The 14,408-nt window shown below is 40.6% G+C and overlaps 1 long non-coding RNA gene across 1 annotated transcript; it reads left to right on the top strand.

Annotated features, from left to right (window-relative positions):
• Positions 1-3,678: 3,678 nt before the first annotated feature.
• On the top strand, positions 3,679-5,712 carry LOC135769396 (uncharacterized). The gene is made up of 4 exons (XR_012337255.1): positions 3,679-3,765; positions 4,466-4,534; positions 5,499-5,618; positions 5,694-5,712. It is a non-coding gene; the product is annotated as an uncharacterized lncRNA (long non-coding RNA).
• Positions 5,713-14,408: the final 8,696 nt, after the last annotated feature.

The following is a 14,408-nucleotide window of genomic DNA, read 5'->3' as shown; positions in this document are numbered from 1 at the left end:
GCAGGCTTCACGCACTTTACCAACCCAGAAGTCCTTGCGAAAGAGCAATCAGAGCAATCGGACAACAGAAGGGAGGAGTTCACACTGATGAGCAACTTCTCTTCCTATTTCCAGCATGACGCTCGAGTCTGTCCCAAAATACGACTCCGGTGTGCCCTCATGGACTCACGTCAAGGGTCCTTAAGGTCTGCACTACATGATGTCATCAAAGTGTCGACTCTGAGGAGGTCAACAAGTCCGAAGTGTGCCATTTGGGACAGGGCCAAAGGTTGCGTCCAAATAACCACACCTGAAGTCTTGGCCACTTGATAGTGTGTGCACGCAACAGGAAGTAAGTGTGCAAGACTGTCCCATGTCTTCAAACTGGCAAAGTGCAGTGCCCTTAACCCACACTAAACCCACACTATCTCCATTATCACTTCCGAGCGGTATAAAAGGCTAAGCTTTTCCCATCATGTATCATGTTCTGGATGTAAATCGTGAGACTTTTGACATTGACATTGGTGCTAGCATGTATTTTGTAAAATATCTGCAACTGCTTTTATCACATAATTAGAAACAACATTAATGGTGTTGTTTAGCAGGGACTTCTAAATAAACAATAAACTTTCATAAAGCTGCATGCACAAAATGAAGAGTTTTTACAGGTGCAAAGAATTCTGCTTTTGAAAGTTTTAGGTAAGTAGATAATAATCGTTAAATGTTCATTTATTTATTCATTTGTTTATGTGTTCATTTTATTTAAAGAAAAACTTAATATATATATTTTAAAAATGAATATGTTTTGGTGCAAATTGCTGCCATTGTCTGGATTTACTTTTTTACACTTGCTAAGTGTGTCCCATTGGATAAATAATTTTTACATGCACTCTTGGGATCTTCACGCCCACTAGGGCAAAATACAGGAAATACACCATGTAAATAGTCAAGTGGTAAAGTGCAAAGACCGCAATTGTGGTTATTTGGACACAGCCTATGGCTGCAGACTTTGAAGGCAAGACTCTGTATTTGAAGGCAGCCTCTTCCTACAGAGATTTGATCACCTATAATATGATTCATGAAGGTGGTTGAGCAGTAAGGTAAAATTTGGCTTTATATTTCATATAACATTTTATATTTTTTTATTTTATTTTATTTTTATTTTATTTTATAAAATCATATTAAACATATTTAATTCGCCCAAAAATTCTGTCATCATTTCTTCATCCTTATGTTGTTCATATGATTCTACATGTCACCAATTTCAGTGTGTTTTATAAATTAATCATGAAAATACATCTAAACCTAAATTTTAATAATCGCATACAATTAATTAAAACTGATAACAAATATTTTCATATCAACTACCTTCATGAATCATATAATAGGTTAAAAACTCCATAATATCAGAACATTTAAGAAGTCAAGTTCTTATAGGATTAATTGAATCAAATTTCTGTAGGAAGAAGTTTGTCTAAGAAATGGATTTGGCAAAGGTGCACTAAATGAATTGAAATCCTTCTGCCACTAATTTCCCTACTAACAAGAAGCCCAGGTGCTGAACATTAAGATAACTTTTAAACTGGTTAAAGCAGGGCTCCGTGAGCAGAATTCGATTGACCTTAAGAGAGCATCCAAATATTTTAGAGAAAAATGATGTGTCAGAAAATTCAATAGATCTACCACTAAATATGTTTGAGTTTAAAAGAGCAATAATGGGAGCTCGTCAGACTACTCCATGGAAAGATGGGTTATAAAATGTTGGCGCACATGACAGATAATACGTTGGGAATAATATTAAATCTGTTTAACCTAAGTTGGGAAACAGGAAAACTACCTTCTGTATGGAAACAAGCAATAATAGTCCCCAGGCTTAAACCAGGTAAAGATCCATCAGATCCGACTAGCTATAGACCAATTGCATTGACTTCACATTTATGCAAAATCATGGAACGAATGGTCACAGAGAGAATAACATATTTCCTAGAAAGTAAATCTCTTCTATCTAAATATCAGAGTGGATTTCGGAAGGGTCGAAATACAATGGATTTTATAGTGTGCCTAGAATCAGACATAAGGAAAGCACAGACCAACAAAGAAGTAGTAATTGCAGTCTTCTTTGATGTGGAAAAAGCATATGATATGCTCTGGAAGGAAGGATTACTGATTAAATTGAAATCTTTAGGAATTAATGCTAGAACATATAACTGGATTATGGATTTTTTATATAATAGGAAAATACAAGTGAGGGTAGGTGAAGAATATTCCAAAGTATATACTGCAGAAAATGGTACTCCGCAAGGTATTGTGTGTAGTCCATTATTATTCAACATAATGATTAATGATATATTTTCTCAGGTTGAACAAAATATAGGGAGATCGATGTATGCAGATGATGGGGCTTTATGGATTAGGGGCCGGAATGTAACATATGTTAATAAGAAAATGCAAGAAGCAATTAATGAAGTTGAAAAGTGGACCAATAAATGGGGATTCAAGTTATCCGTTGCAAAAACACAAGTTATTTGTTTTACAAGGGGGCGTAAAAGATCACCTCTTTCTTTGAAATTGTATGGGCAGCAATTAGAACAAGTTAAAGTGGTCAAATTTCTTGGGGTATGGTTTGATGAAAAATTGACATGGAAAGTTCATTTGAATAAAATTAAGGATAAAGGTAAAAAGGTCATCAACATACTCCGATGTTTATCAGGACAGGAGTGGGGAGCAAGTAGAGCATCTTTGAAAAACATATCTCATGAGATCAGTTCTTGACTATGGATGTATAGCTTACATGTCTGCAGCAGAATCCAATCTTAAGGAATTAGATGTATTACAAGCCCAGGCCCTGAGAATATGTAGTGGGGCATTTAAATCCTCTCCGGTATCAGCAATTCAGGTAGAAATGGGAGAAATGCCATTAAGAATTAGGAGAGAGAAATTGATGATGGCTTACTGGGTCAATCTCCAAGGACATAATGAAGAGCATCCTGCCAAAAACATATTAAAATATTGCTGGGAACATAATGAGACAAACTTTACAAGTTTCGGGTGGATAGGAAATGCAAAAGCAAACCATTTAGGATTACATCAATTACAGTACCGTAACACAGTCCCAGTTTCCCCTATTCCTCCTTGGTTGTTTTCAGTGCCAAATGTTGACCTCAATGTCAAACAGGAATTGAAAGATAATTCAAACCAATTTCCAATTTCCAACATGGTACATAGTACAAACATATTTTGAAAATAATTTCCCCAAACGAAGGGAAGGGAATATCATTACTCGACTTAGACTTGGACATTCTGGACTTAACAGTACACTATATAGAATTGGAAAGCACCCAACTGGAGAATGTATACATTGCAACCAGCAAGAGACAGTTGAACATGCTTTATTTCAATGTGTAAAATACAATGAGGAGAGGAATTGCCTTATTCAATCATTGCAGAAAGTTAAACACTTTGATTTTACATAATCAGGAATATTAGGGAAAACAGAAAACAGCAAACAATATATATGATTATGTTATTAAGTTTATTAAAGAATGTGAATTAAATAAGAGAATATAGAGAAGGTTTATGTTTTTTTTTTTTTAAGTATGTTTCTCTTGATCCACACTCCAGTCCAGTCGGTGGCGGTAATGCTCCTATAAGTTGGTTGCCAACCGCCAGTTAAACACCTAAGAAGAAGAAGAAGAATTCGATTGATGGTTTGAGTTGAAACAGCCATGATGGGTGGTTTCAAACTTGTGTTTTGTGTGTTGTTGTGTCACCACTTTTTACACAAAGGTGAAGTTATTGACATGCTTTGATAATCTGTATGCTTTGATGTAGTTTTAGGATGGTTTCATATTAGGTTTGATTGCCTGGTCTGAACCAGAGTTTGCTCCTCTTTCCCCTGCTGTTCTCTGTTCGCATTTTAATATTTTGATCTGAACCACAGTACGCTTGCGTCATCAAGCTGCAGTCGGTAACTGATGTTGTTATAGGCAGTGGTAAAGAAAGAGAAACCCCCAAAATGGATAGTTTGTATCCTCACTGTTTTTTTAAACCTTTTGGTTTTGTTATCAAATACAGAAACCCATTTGCGTCTGTCTGCTGCAAATAGTACTTAAAGAAAGTGGGCTGTCCACTAAAAATTGTGGAGGCAAGCAGATTCATGAACGAACAGAACTTAGGTTTTAAACACATCTCTCTCGTGCCTAGATATCTGCAAGCGCTTGTCATCAATGTTAATGAGCAAAAACATGCCCGCACCTGTCATTAATAGCAGTTCACTTCTGCATTTGTGTTCATATCAACCGCGAATCGTACCCCAGACCACCCTTTCAGGCAACTCTGGTGCAGTTCACGGGTGCGCACCAGAGTTCGGTAAACAATGTTCACATCAGCCAAAATGCAAAAGTACTAATGTGAAACCCACTTTAATATTTATATATGTTTTACATGTCTGATTTTATAGAAATAATGTCTTTAATCTCTTATTTAGGGCAAACTTCTCCTGTGGGACATAAAACTTACAAGAATAATGTTGAGCAAGAACTTCTGGGGAGTCAAGGTGTGTGTGTGTGTGTGTGTGTGTGTGTGTGTGTGTGTGTGCATCTGCGTGTGCTTGTGTGTCTTAAGGCTAAATATTACCCTTTTCAAACTTTGCAAGATAAGGTTTCCAGTTTAATCTGCGTGCACTGTTAACTGATTTTGTTTAGCTAAATCGCTAAGTGTACTTGAGTGGTAAAATGTTTCTACTATTATTCAAGTGTTATGATTTTTGGTGCTGCACTGTAAAAACAGTGTAGATGTGGCTAAACAACAATGGCCACGACTTCATTATAGAAGTTGTAATACAGGGCTCACAAATCTTGTTTTTGGATGTTCTGAAGTAGTTGAACTAAGGCCACAGTGTGGATTGACAGAAGCCACAACAGTGCAAGACGCTATAACATCTCCGTGCAGCACTGCGCAGTTGATCAGCATATGACATCAAACTATTGTGAGTACTGTTTTCCAATTGCTTTCACTAGTGATGGAAGAAACAACGCTTTTCAAAGCTTTGAATCAATTGAACCAATTGCTTCGTAAACTGATTCAGTTTTTGAAGCGTTCGAAACACCATACACGCTGGGGACACCTGCTGGTCAAAATAGTGTAAAAGCAGCAAGATCTGTCCAAACATTTTACGCTTTTTACAAAATAATAGCAAGATTGTTCTAAAAATGTTTTTTTAAGAAAAATGAATTACTTTTAGTATATTCTGTGTTTTTTCATTAAATCATTAAAACAAACCAATGATTCGAAACAAAAGATTTGTAAATGTTTCGAAGACTCATGAAGCATGCTTCGAAATCGCCCATCACTATATAGCTTTCACCATGCTTTGATGTCATTGGCAATTGTTTTGCGCAGTGTTGTTTTACCCATAGTACATTGCAGCATGAATATGTTGTTGCTACTTAGGGCACAAAGTTTTAGTAATTTAACATAAATGAACTTGTCTGGGCTTACAGTGTGTGTGTCTTATCCAGGAAACCAAATGCCAATTTCTTACCAAGTCAACAACCAAAATCCAAGACCAGTGGTAGCAAAGTGCAACATGGCTGTTCTGCTGTCTTTAAGAAATGCATCTGGGATAATTATTCAAAAAGGTATTAATTGTTTGGGTCATGATTTAAGTAAAGTTTTACTTTTTACAGACAACAAATGAGATGTTGTTTTTATAGATATTGATGGGGCCGTGTCTGGCCACCACAAGCCTCAGCCCCAGCCAGAGAAGCCAAGCTCTGGCCACCCTGAGCCTCAGCCCCAGCCAGAGAAGACTAGCTCTGGGCACTCAGAACCTCAGCCCCAGCCGGAGGTGCCCATTTCTGTCCAACCTGAGCCTCAGCCCCAGCCAGAGAAACCCACCTACGGCCACCCGGAGCCTCAGCCCCAGCTGGAGGAGCCCAGCTCTGGCCATCCCAAGCCCCAGCCAAAGGAGCCCACTCCTCCCCATCCTGAGCCCCAGCCAGAGGAGCCAACCTCTGGCCACCCAGTGCCCCAGCCGGAGGAGCCCACCTCTGGCCACCCCGAGCCTCAGCCCCATCCGGAGGAGCACAGTTCTGGCCACCAAGAACCTCAGCCCCAGCCAGAGAAGACAAGCTCTGGGCACTCAGAACCTCAGCCCCAGCCGGAGGTGCCCATTTCTGGCCACCCTGAGCCTCAGCCAAAGGAGCCCACTCCTCCCCATCCTGAGCCCCAGCCAGAGGAGCCAACCTCTGGCCACCCAGTGCCCCAGTCGGAGAAGCCCACCTCTGGCCACCCCGAGCCTCAGCCCCATCTGGAGGTGCCCATTTCTGGCCACCCTGAGCCTCAGCCCCAGCCAGAGAAACCAACCTACGGCCACCCTGAGCCTCAGCCCCAGCCGGAAGAGCCCAGCTCTGGCCATCCCAAGCCCCAGCCAAAGGTGCCCACTCCTCCCCATCCTGAGCCCCAGCTAGAGGAGCCAACCTCTGGCCACCCAGTGCCCCAGCCGGAGAAGCCCAGCTCTGGCAACCCCGAGCCCCAGCCAAAGGAGCCCACCCCTCCCCATCCTGAACCCCAGCCAGAGGAACCCACCTCTGGCCACCCAGTGCCCCAGCCCCAGTTGAAGGAGCCCACCTCTGCCCACCCTGAATCTCACCCCAAGCTGAGATTCTCTGCCCACCCTGAGCCTCAGCCCCTGCCGGGGGAGCCCACCACTGGCCACCCAGTGCCCCAGCCCCTACCAGGGGAGCCCAGCTCCAGCCACCCCGTGTCCCTGCAGGAGGAGCCCAGCTCCAGCCACCCCATATCCCTGCCAGAGGAACCCAGCTCCGGCCACCTCATGCCCCTGCCGGAGGAGCCCAGCTCCGGCCATGCCGAGCCCCAGCCCAGCTCCCAACCTACCTCCGGCAACCCCAAGCACTTCTTGGATTTCTTAATCACTCTTCTATCTCACTTCTTGGATTTCTTAGTCACTAAATCTGCCTTACTTAGACCCATGTGACTTTTACACAATTGACCCAAATAAAACAATTTTTTCCGGATTGTGTTTTACAATTTGTTCCCTGACGCCCCATTCAGACAGCCAGCGACCAGCAGTAGCAGAGCGACACGATCTCATTCATTTCAATGGAGCAAAAGTGACCATTGGCGACCGTATGGGCGTGTCCAGCGATGCGAGAAAGTTAAGAAAAAAGTTTAACTTTGTGCAAATGTTGAGCGAATTTTGGGAGGGACTACCAATGAGAACGAAGCGGTGGAGTTTACGTCATCCTTCTCTCGTCAGTTACTGGAGTGGATGGTACTCTTTGTTTATGACAAGCAGATTTAAAAATGCCTAATCGAAAAGAGATGGGTGACACACAGCGATAACATCGCTGGCTCTCTGAATGCAGCTTGAAGGTACTGGACCCCAAATATAAAATATAGAATTATAAAATATAGAATTTTTAATGGAACCCTTACAAAAACTATATCTATTTTATATGAAAAACTTGATTAATTATACTTTGAGTAATGTTAAGTATAAATATGAAGATAAAAATTTGACACTTTCAACTCAAATTTATTTTGAGATTTTTATTTAATTTTTATTCAATAAATATATTTGTTTCCCGGGGAAGCTGTACGCAAACAGAAATGTATACGTTTCTTAAAAAAGTAGTCCAGAAAAAAAGGCACTTTCTCTCAAGGACAATAAAGGTCAGGTGCTCAAGCCCCCTTTGATATGTACATAAGCACATGCCCAATTCCAAGCATCTTCCATGATTGTCCTCCACAATGCTGAAAATCCGCTTTGCGCTGCTGCTTTTCTTTCTCATTTTGAACGATGACAACTACTGTCACAGTTCATTCAATTCAGCGGTGAGTTATTTGAAGACGTGTTTTCCACACTTGAATAATTAAATAATTATTTAAATTTTAAATGACATTTTCTTTTCATTCCTTGGGTCCAAAGTGCCTACAGTATAATGCCCATTGGATAATCCGGCCCATACCAGTGAGCTGTTGAGTGGTGGAGGCTTCCAGTCTTGCATTGCAATCACGCTGCTGACAACAAACTACAAATGTACTCTAATATAATTATTTTTTTTCATCTACTTCACCTGACTTTTCTGCTCATTTACCAAACCACTAATGTGATGAATGGGAAAACTAAATAAGAAATGTGGTTAAACACAACTTTTAAAGGCACAAGAAAACTCAAACACATCACTACAATGTGTCACGTAACAGTTATTTTTATCTCTAGTACTAACCACTACACATTTGATACAGTATTGTCAATTGGTCAGATAATTAATCATACATGGTCCTTTAAATGTTTTGTTAGTATTTAAAATAAAATAATCAAATCTTTGTTCTTTAGATGTAAAGCTGATGAGTCACTCACACATTTTTCTGATTCATTGAATCAAGATGATTTATTCTGTTTCCTTGAAGCGGATTTAAAAGCATGATTTTGACATTCTGAGTTTAAGTCATCTATCTTTCAAAGTTTTCACAGTATGTTTTATCATATATTATTTAAAATAGTGCACAAAATAAAAACATGATTTTAAACATTTTTGTTACGTCAATTACAGGATTACAAAACATTGTAACTGAGAGTTGAAGTGATTTAAAAGTGGATTCAACATAGTAGCACAGTCACTGGAATTAATATATGGGGACTAGTTGTCACTCACTGTCAATTATGTGAGCTCCTAAACATAACCACATGTTAAAAACTGCAATGGGTCCAACTTAGTGCCCACAATGGACCCATGATTGAGCCCTATGGGCTAACACACATGGGACCTATGTGGAGCCAATGTACAAGTGATTTTTAACCCCATTTGTGTTTTTGCCAATGCATGGTGGAAGTGAAATTTGACAGCTGTTAAAGTTGTTTTAGACACGTTTAAAAATGTTTGTAGACTGCTCATAACTGTTCTGCTTGGCAGAACCGTGGATACACAAACACCAACAAGTTCAATGCGATTGTCCACAACTCTTTACACCCTGCTTAAAAAATATGCTGGGTTTGTTGTTGGGTAAAATATGGACTAACCCAACTGCTGGTATAAACTAAGCTTAAAAGAGTTTATATATAACCCAACCACAGGCTGAAACCTCCCAGATTTTACCCAACCATGGGTTAAAACCAGGGGTGTAGTTTGTGGGGGGAAGGGGGACAGGTAACCCCCCAATATTGAAATCCGTCAGTTACAACCCCTCCCCCACAATATTTCAACCTGAAAATCACATTAGATCAAATGAAAAATATGTAGATTGATTTTTTTGTAACAATAGTTTTGTTCCTAATCAAATATGAGTTTGTCATAATAAATAAGACAATACTTCCCCTCCACTGAACTTTTTTTAACCAAAACAACGCGAGTGGTATTTGAATGGAAAAGTAAGGGTAGCATTAGCACCGAAAATGAAGAAAAGCGCTGCAGCAGACTATATTTAACTGATGGTCAAAAAGGTATGTAAAAAAACAAAGCTGAGAAGGAGGTGTGAGAAAATTGTGTACAGGGTTTGACATTATTAAAGGTTAACCAAGCCAGCCCGCCAAATGGGTAGATTTCAGCACTGGCAGGTAACACATCCACTACGACCAGCCACTTTGATGGGTCAAAATAGGGTGACCATACGTGCCATTCTTCCCGGACGCATCCCGTCCAGGCTTTTGTGTTCGTCTTTCGGAAATCGTATTTGTCGACAGCATATGTCATAGAGGATTATTATTATTATTACAGAAAAGCAACCGTTACATTTTATGGTAAGAATGAAACTACGATTGTATAACTTATGTTTTTAACTGAATGGCGTATATGCGGTCAACAAATATGACTTCCGGAAGACTCACCGAAATCCTGGACGGGATGCGTTCGGGAAGAATGGCACGTATGGTCACCCTAGGTCAAAAAATTCTTTCAGCCAAATAAAGGTTTACCAAGCTCGTGTATCACAAATTTACAATCTCATCACAATTTGTTATCGATAAACTTGCAGTTGGTGAAGGCGGGTTCGGCAGAATCGCTCTGAATGACACAAAACAGAAGCGCTCTCTCGCATGTGCAATCAGTTCCAACATGATCATAATATAATGCGTATCAATAGTATGTGTTTGTAATCTCGTAGAATATATACACCAATTGAGTTTTGCGTGCATAGCATACCAAAGTCAACTTTATCACATAAACTGTAATATCCCAACAGCAAAATTGTGGTCAGTGGAAATGCTGAGTGACTGAGTAACTTTGGAAAAGTACTAGCCACAGTGGCTGGTGAGCAAAAAAACTTCATGTCAAGCCCTGAGTGTGTAATAGCCAAGTACACTCCACACATATTTTAGCTATATTAGCTAACGTCATCCATTGCAATTTAGCCATATCCATATCTATCAGTTTAACAAGTTACCAAAACAGCCTTATCAATGACAAATCTATTCACATCTTTGTTTGTATTCTTTCTTAATTAAGAAGAAATAAATTATCCAATAACACTACACATAAAACATATATTTTTAACATAAAAAAATAAGAATAATAACAGGCAGCATACCAATGTCTAACCCCCAATGTTCAAACCAAATCTACGCCCTTGGTTAAAACAAACCAGCATTTGACCAGAATGTAGACAATTAGCAGCACACCAGTCTTCAACAAGATATTGGAAATGTAATTTAAGTCTGCAGGGCAAAATACGCAAATAGGTTTAATATGTTTAATACGCCTTCTATTTGTATATCAGAACAAAAATCCACTATCAGGCTAAATGATAAACAAGTTTTCGCCAGAACAGTAGATTGCGCAATGTGTTCAGTTGCTATTCTGTCTTGATTCTCAAAGTAGTAGAATAAAACATAATCATAATAATCATAATAATGGTTCACTGTGATGTTTTCACCCAGTCACTGAAGCATATTCCCCTACTGCTCAACTACCTTCATGAATCATATTATAGGTGAAAAACTCAGATATCCTTAAGGTGTAGTGTACACCAGTGAGATTTTGTGAGAAATATTGGGCCATTCAAGCAAATATTTATATTGAACTTTATTTTTAAAGTTTTAGAAAGAAGTCAAGTTCTTATACGTTTAACTGAATCAAATCTCTGTAGGAAGGAGTTTGTCTAAGAACTGGATTTGACAAACGTGCAAAAATTGAAATGACATTCATCTGCCACTAATTTGCCCACTAACAAGAATCCCAGGTGCTGAACATTAAGATATCTTTTAAAAAGCCTGGTTAAAAGGAAGCCTCTGTGAGCAGGTTGATGTTTTGAGTTGAAACAGCCACAATGGATGGTTTCAAACTTGTGTTTATTTTGTTGTTGTATCACCAGTTTTTACTCAAAGGTGAAGTTATTGCTGTGCTTTGATAATGTTTATGCTGTAATGTAGTTTTTAACACATGTTTAAAATTTGATGTATAATTTTATGGAAATGTTTCTTTATTCTCTTGTTTAGGGCAAACTTCTCCGGTGAGAGATAAAGCTTACAAGATTGATGTTAAGCAAGACGTTCTGGGGAGTCAAGGTTTGTGTGTTTGTGTCTTGAGGATAAGTATCACCTTGGTCAAACTTTGCAAAAAAGGTTTTCAGTTTCATCTGCGTGCACTATTTTTCTTGTTTACTGCTTGTAAGTCGCTAGGTGCACTTGAGTCCTAAAATGTTTCTTGTTCAAGTGTTGATTTTTGCTGCTGCACTGTAAAGGTCAAATCAACTTTTGTTACTTTAACAACACATAAAATTAAACCATTTCAATTTGTTTTTGTAAGAGCTCAACTTATCAAGTTAAAGCTTAAAATGGTTTGAATTGACTTGCAAAACCATGTTTAACTACAAGCAGCAAAAAAAATTTTTTGTGTAGATCAGTGGTCACCAACCCTGTACCCTTCTGCCTACTTTAGATCCAACCCTGCTTCAGCACACCTGCCTCCAATTTTGGGTAGCTGTGAAAAGCTTGATTGGCAGGTTCAGGTGTGTTTGATTAGGGTTGGAGGTGAACTCTGTAGGAAAGTAGATCTCCAGGAACTGGGTTAGTGACCACTGGTGTGGATGTTGTTAAAACAATGGCCACAGTGTAATGTGAGTTGTAATACAGGGCTCACAAATCTTGTTTGTGGATGTTCTGAAGTAGTTTAACTGTAAGCCATGTAAGGTAAGGCCACAGTGTGGATTGACAGGACCACATCAGCACAAGATGCTACAACCTCCACATGCAGCATATGTGTATGACATAAAACTATTGTGTGTACTCTCACCATGCTTTGATGTCATTTGACAATTGTTTTGCGTAGTGCTACATGAACTCAAACACACCTATGGTTTCACTAGGTGTGTTCGACTTCATGTGGCGCTGCGCAGACCGATCGGCGGCTGACTTGAAGCTGTGCATTCCGGTTAGTAATTTTGTCCGACTTGAGCTGGCGCTGCAGGCACGTGACTGTGTCATATGGCTTTAAAGAACCGCGAGAGTGATTCATGATTAGCTGCCTGAGTCAGCCAGCGCATTTCCCGAAGAGGAATTTCACAATTCGTCGAATTCACCACATGACGACAATCACGTGTGTTTCGTGTTTATTTTCATGCCCTTAGTTCCACGAATGCTCACAAATCTGTAGTTTTTATTTTATTTTTATAACCGTTAAAGCTCTTTTCATGTTGCGACGTTTTTACTGTCATGATCATCAAAATAAAATGGATAAAAACGTAGACCCCACTTCATTGGTATTTAAGTAATATATGCTTATGTTGAACTTTTTTCTTGTAAAAACAGATGCTGTAAGCCTCTTCCGTTCCACTCGTGCTCATATATGGACATTCAAAACTGTATAATTGACTTTTTATGTTTACATCTTACAAATCATGTTTACTGCGATAAAGCAAGCAAACGCCACGTGATCAGCCATGCCTGACGTAAATGCAGCAAACTATGGCAACACCAGAGCGTGTCCGACTTCACGTCTCCGTTTTGAGCTCCTGCACGCGGCTGTTCTTGCCAATCGGTTACATCCAGCCGCACCCGATGTCGAACACACCTTATGGTAGTGAAATCTGAAAACCGTAGATAACCCAGAAATGACAATATTGACAACCCTATAAACTCACCCTATAAGAGTTTTCTAAATTGAGTCAGTTTATCTTTGCATATTTTAGTCTGACATGTTTTGCTCATGGTACATAAAGTATGCATGTGTTGCTACTGTTATAGGACTGTCTTTACTGTGGCAATTGTTTTAATCACTGTTCATTATTCATTATGTTAGGAGCTCATGTTTTTATTTCAATAGATTTTTTTTTGTTTGATTTACTTTGAGTTGCCTTGCAAGGTCTCTTTATCAGTGGCAAAGTTCACTTATAACTTTAAATATTCAGTTAAGCTCAAGACATTTTCACACTGTTAATTGCAGAATATTAGAAACCATTTTAATTAAAACATTTAAAATGGGTCTTGTTTACCGAAAACAAGTTCAGTGAATGGAAAAACTGATTGGACTGCATCATTGGTACATTTTTAATTTTGAAGTGATTTGCCCTGTTAAAGTAAAATTTACTGAAATAAACTTGTCTGGGCTTACTGTGTGTCTTATCCAGGTAACCAAATGCCCATTCCTTATCAAGTGAACAACCAAAATCCAAGACCAGTGATGGCAAAGTGCAACATGGCTATTCTGCTGTCTATAAAGAATGCATCAGGGCTAGTTATTCAAAAAGGTATTCCTTAAATCAATTGTCATGTTTAGTTAATTTAAAGGTTTTACAGACAACCAATTAGTTTTGTTTTTCTTATAGGTATTGAAGGGTCAGTGTTGGCAGGCAACCCTGGCCAACACAACCCTCAGCCCCAGCCAGAGGGTCCCAGCCCTGGCCACCCGGAGCCCCAGCCAGAGGGTCCAGTCCCTGGTCGCACAGAGCCCTCTCCTCATCCCCAGCCGCAGGGTCCCGTCAAGCCAGAGGGTCCCGTCCCAGGCCGCCCAGAGCCCTCTCCTCATCCCAAGCCAGGGGGTCCCGTCCCAGGCCGCCCAGAGCCCTCTCCTCATCCCAAGCCAGGGGGTCCCGTCCCAGGCCGCCCAGAGCCCTATCCCCATCCCCAGCCGCAGGGTCCCTTCCAGCCAGAGGGTCCCAGCCCTGGCCACGAGGAGCCCCAGCCGGAGGGTCCAGTTCCTGGTCGCCCAGAGCCCTCTCCTCATCCCAAGCCGGAGGGTCCCGTCCCAGGCGGCCCAGAGCCCTCTCCTCATCCGCAGCGTCCCGTCCCAGGCGGCCCAGAGCCCTCTCCTCATCCCCAGCCGGAGGGTCCCGTCCCAGGCGGCCCAGAGCCCTCTCCTCATCCCCAGCCTCAGGGTCCCGTTCAGCCGGAGGGTCCCGTCCCAGGCGGCCCAGAGCCCTCTCCTCATCCCCAGCCTCAGGGTCCTGTCCAGCCCGAGGGTCCCGTCCCAGGC

The sequence above is a fragment of the Paramisgurnus dabryanus genome, chromosome 9 (genome assembly GCF_030506205.2).
Source record: "Paramisgurnus dabryanus chromosome 9, PD_genome_1.1, whole genome shotgun sequence".
NCBI lineage: Eukaryota > Metazoa > Chordata > Actinopteri > Cypriniformes > Cobitidae > Paramisgurnus > Paramisgurnus dabryanus.
Note: the sequence above shows the minus strand (reverse complement) of the source record. Positions and strands in the feature narration are given on the sequence as shown.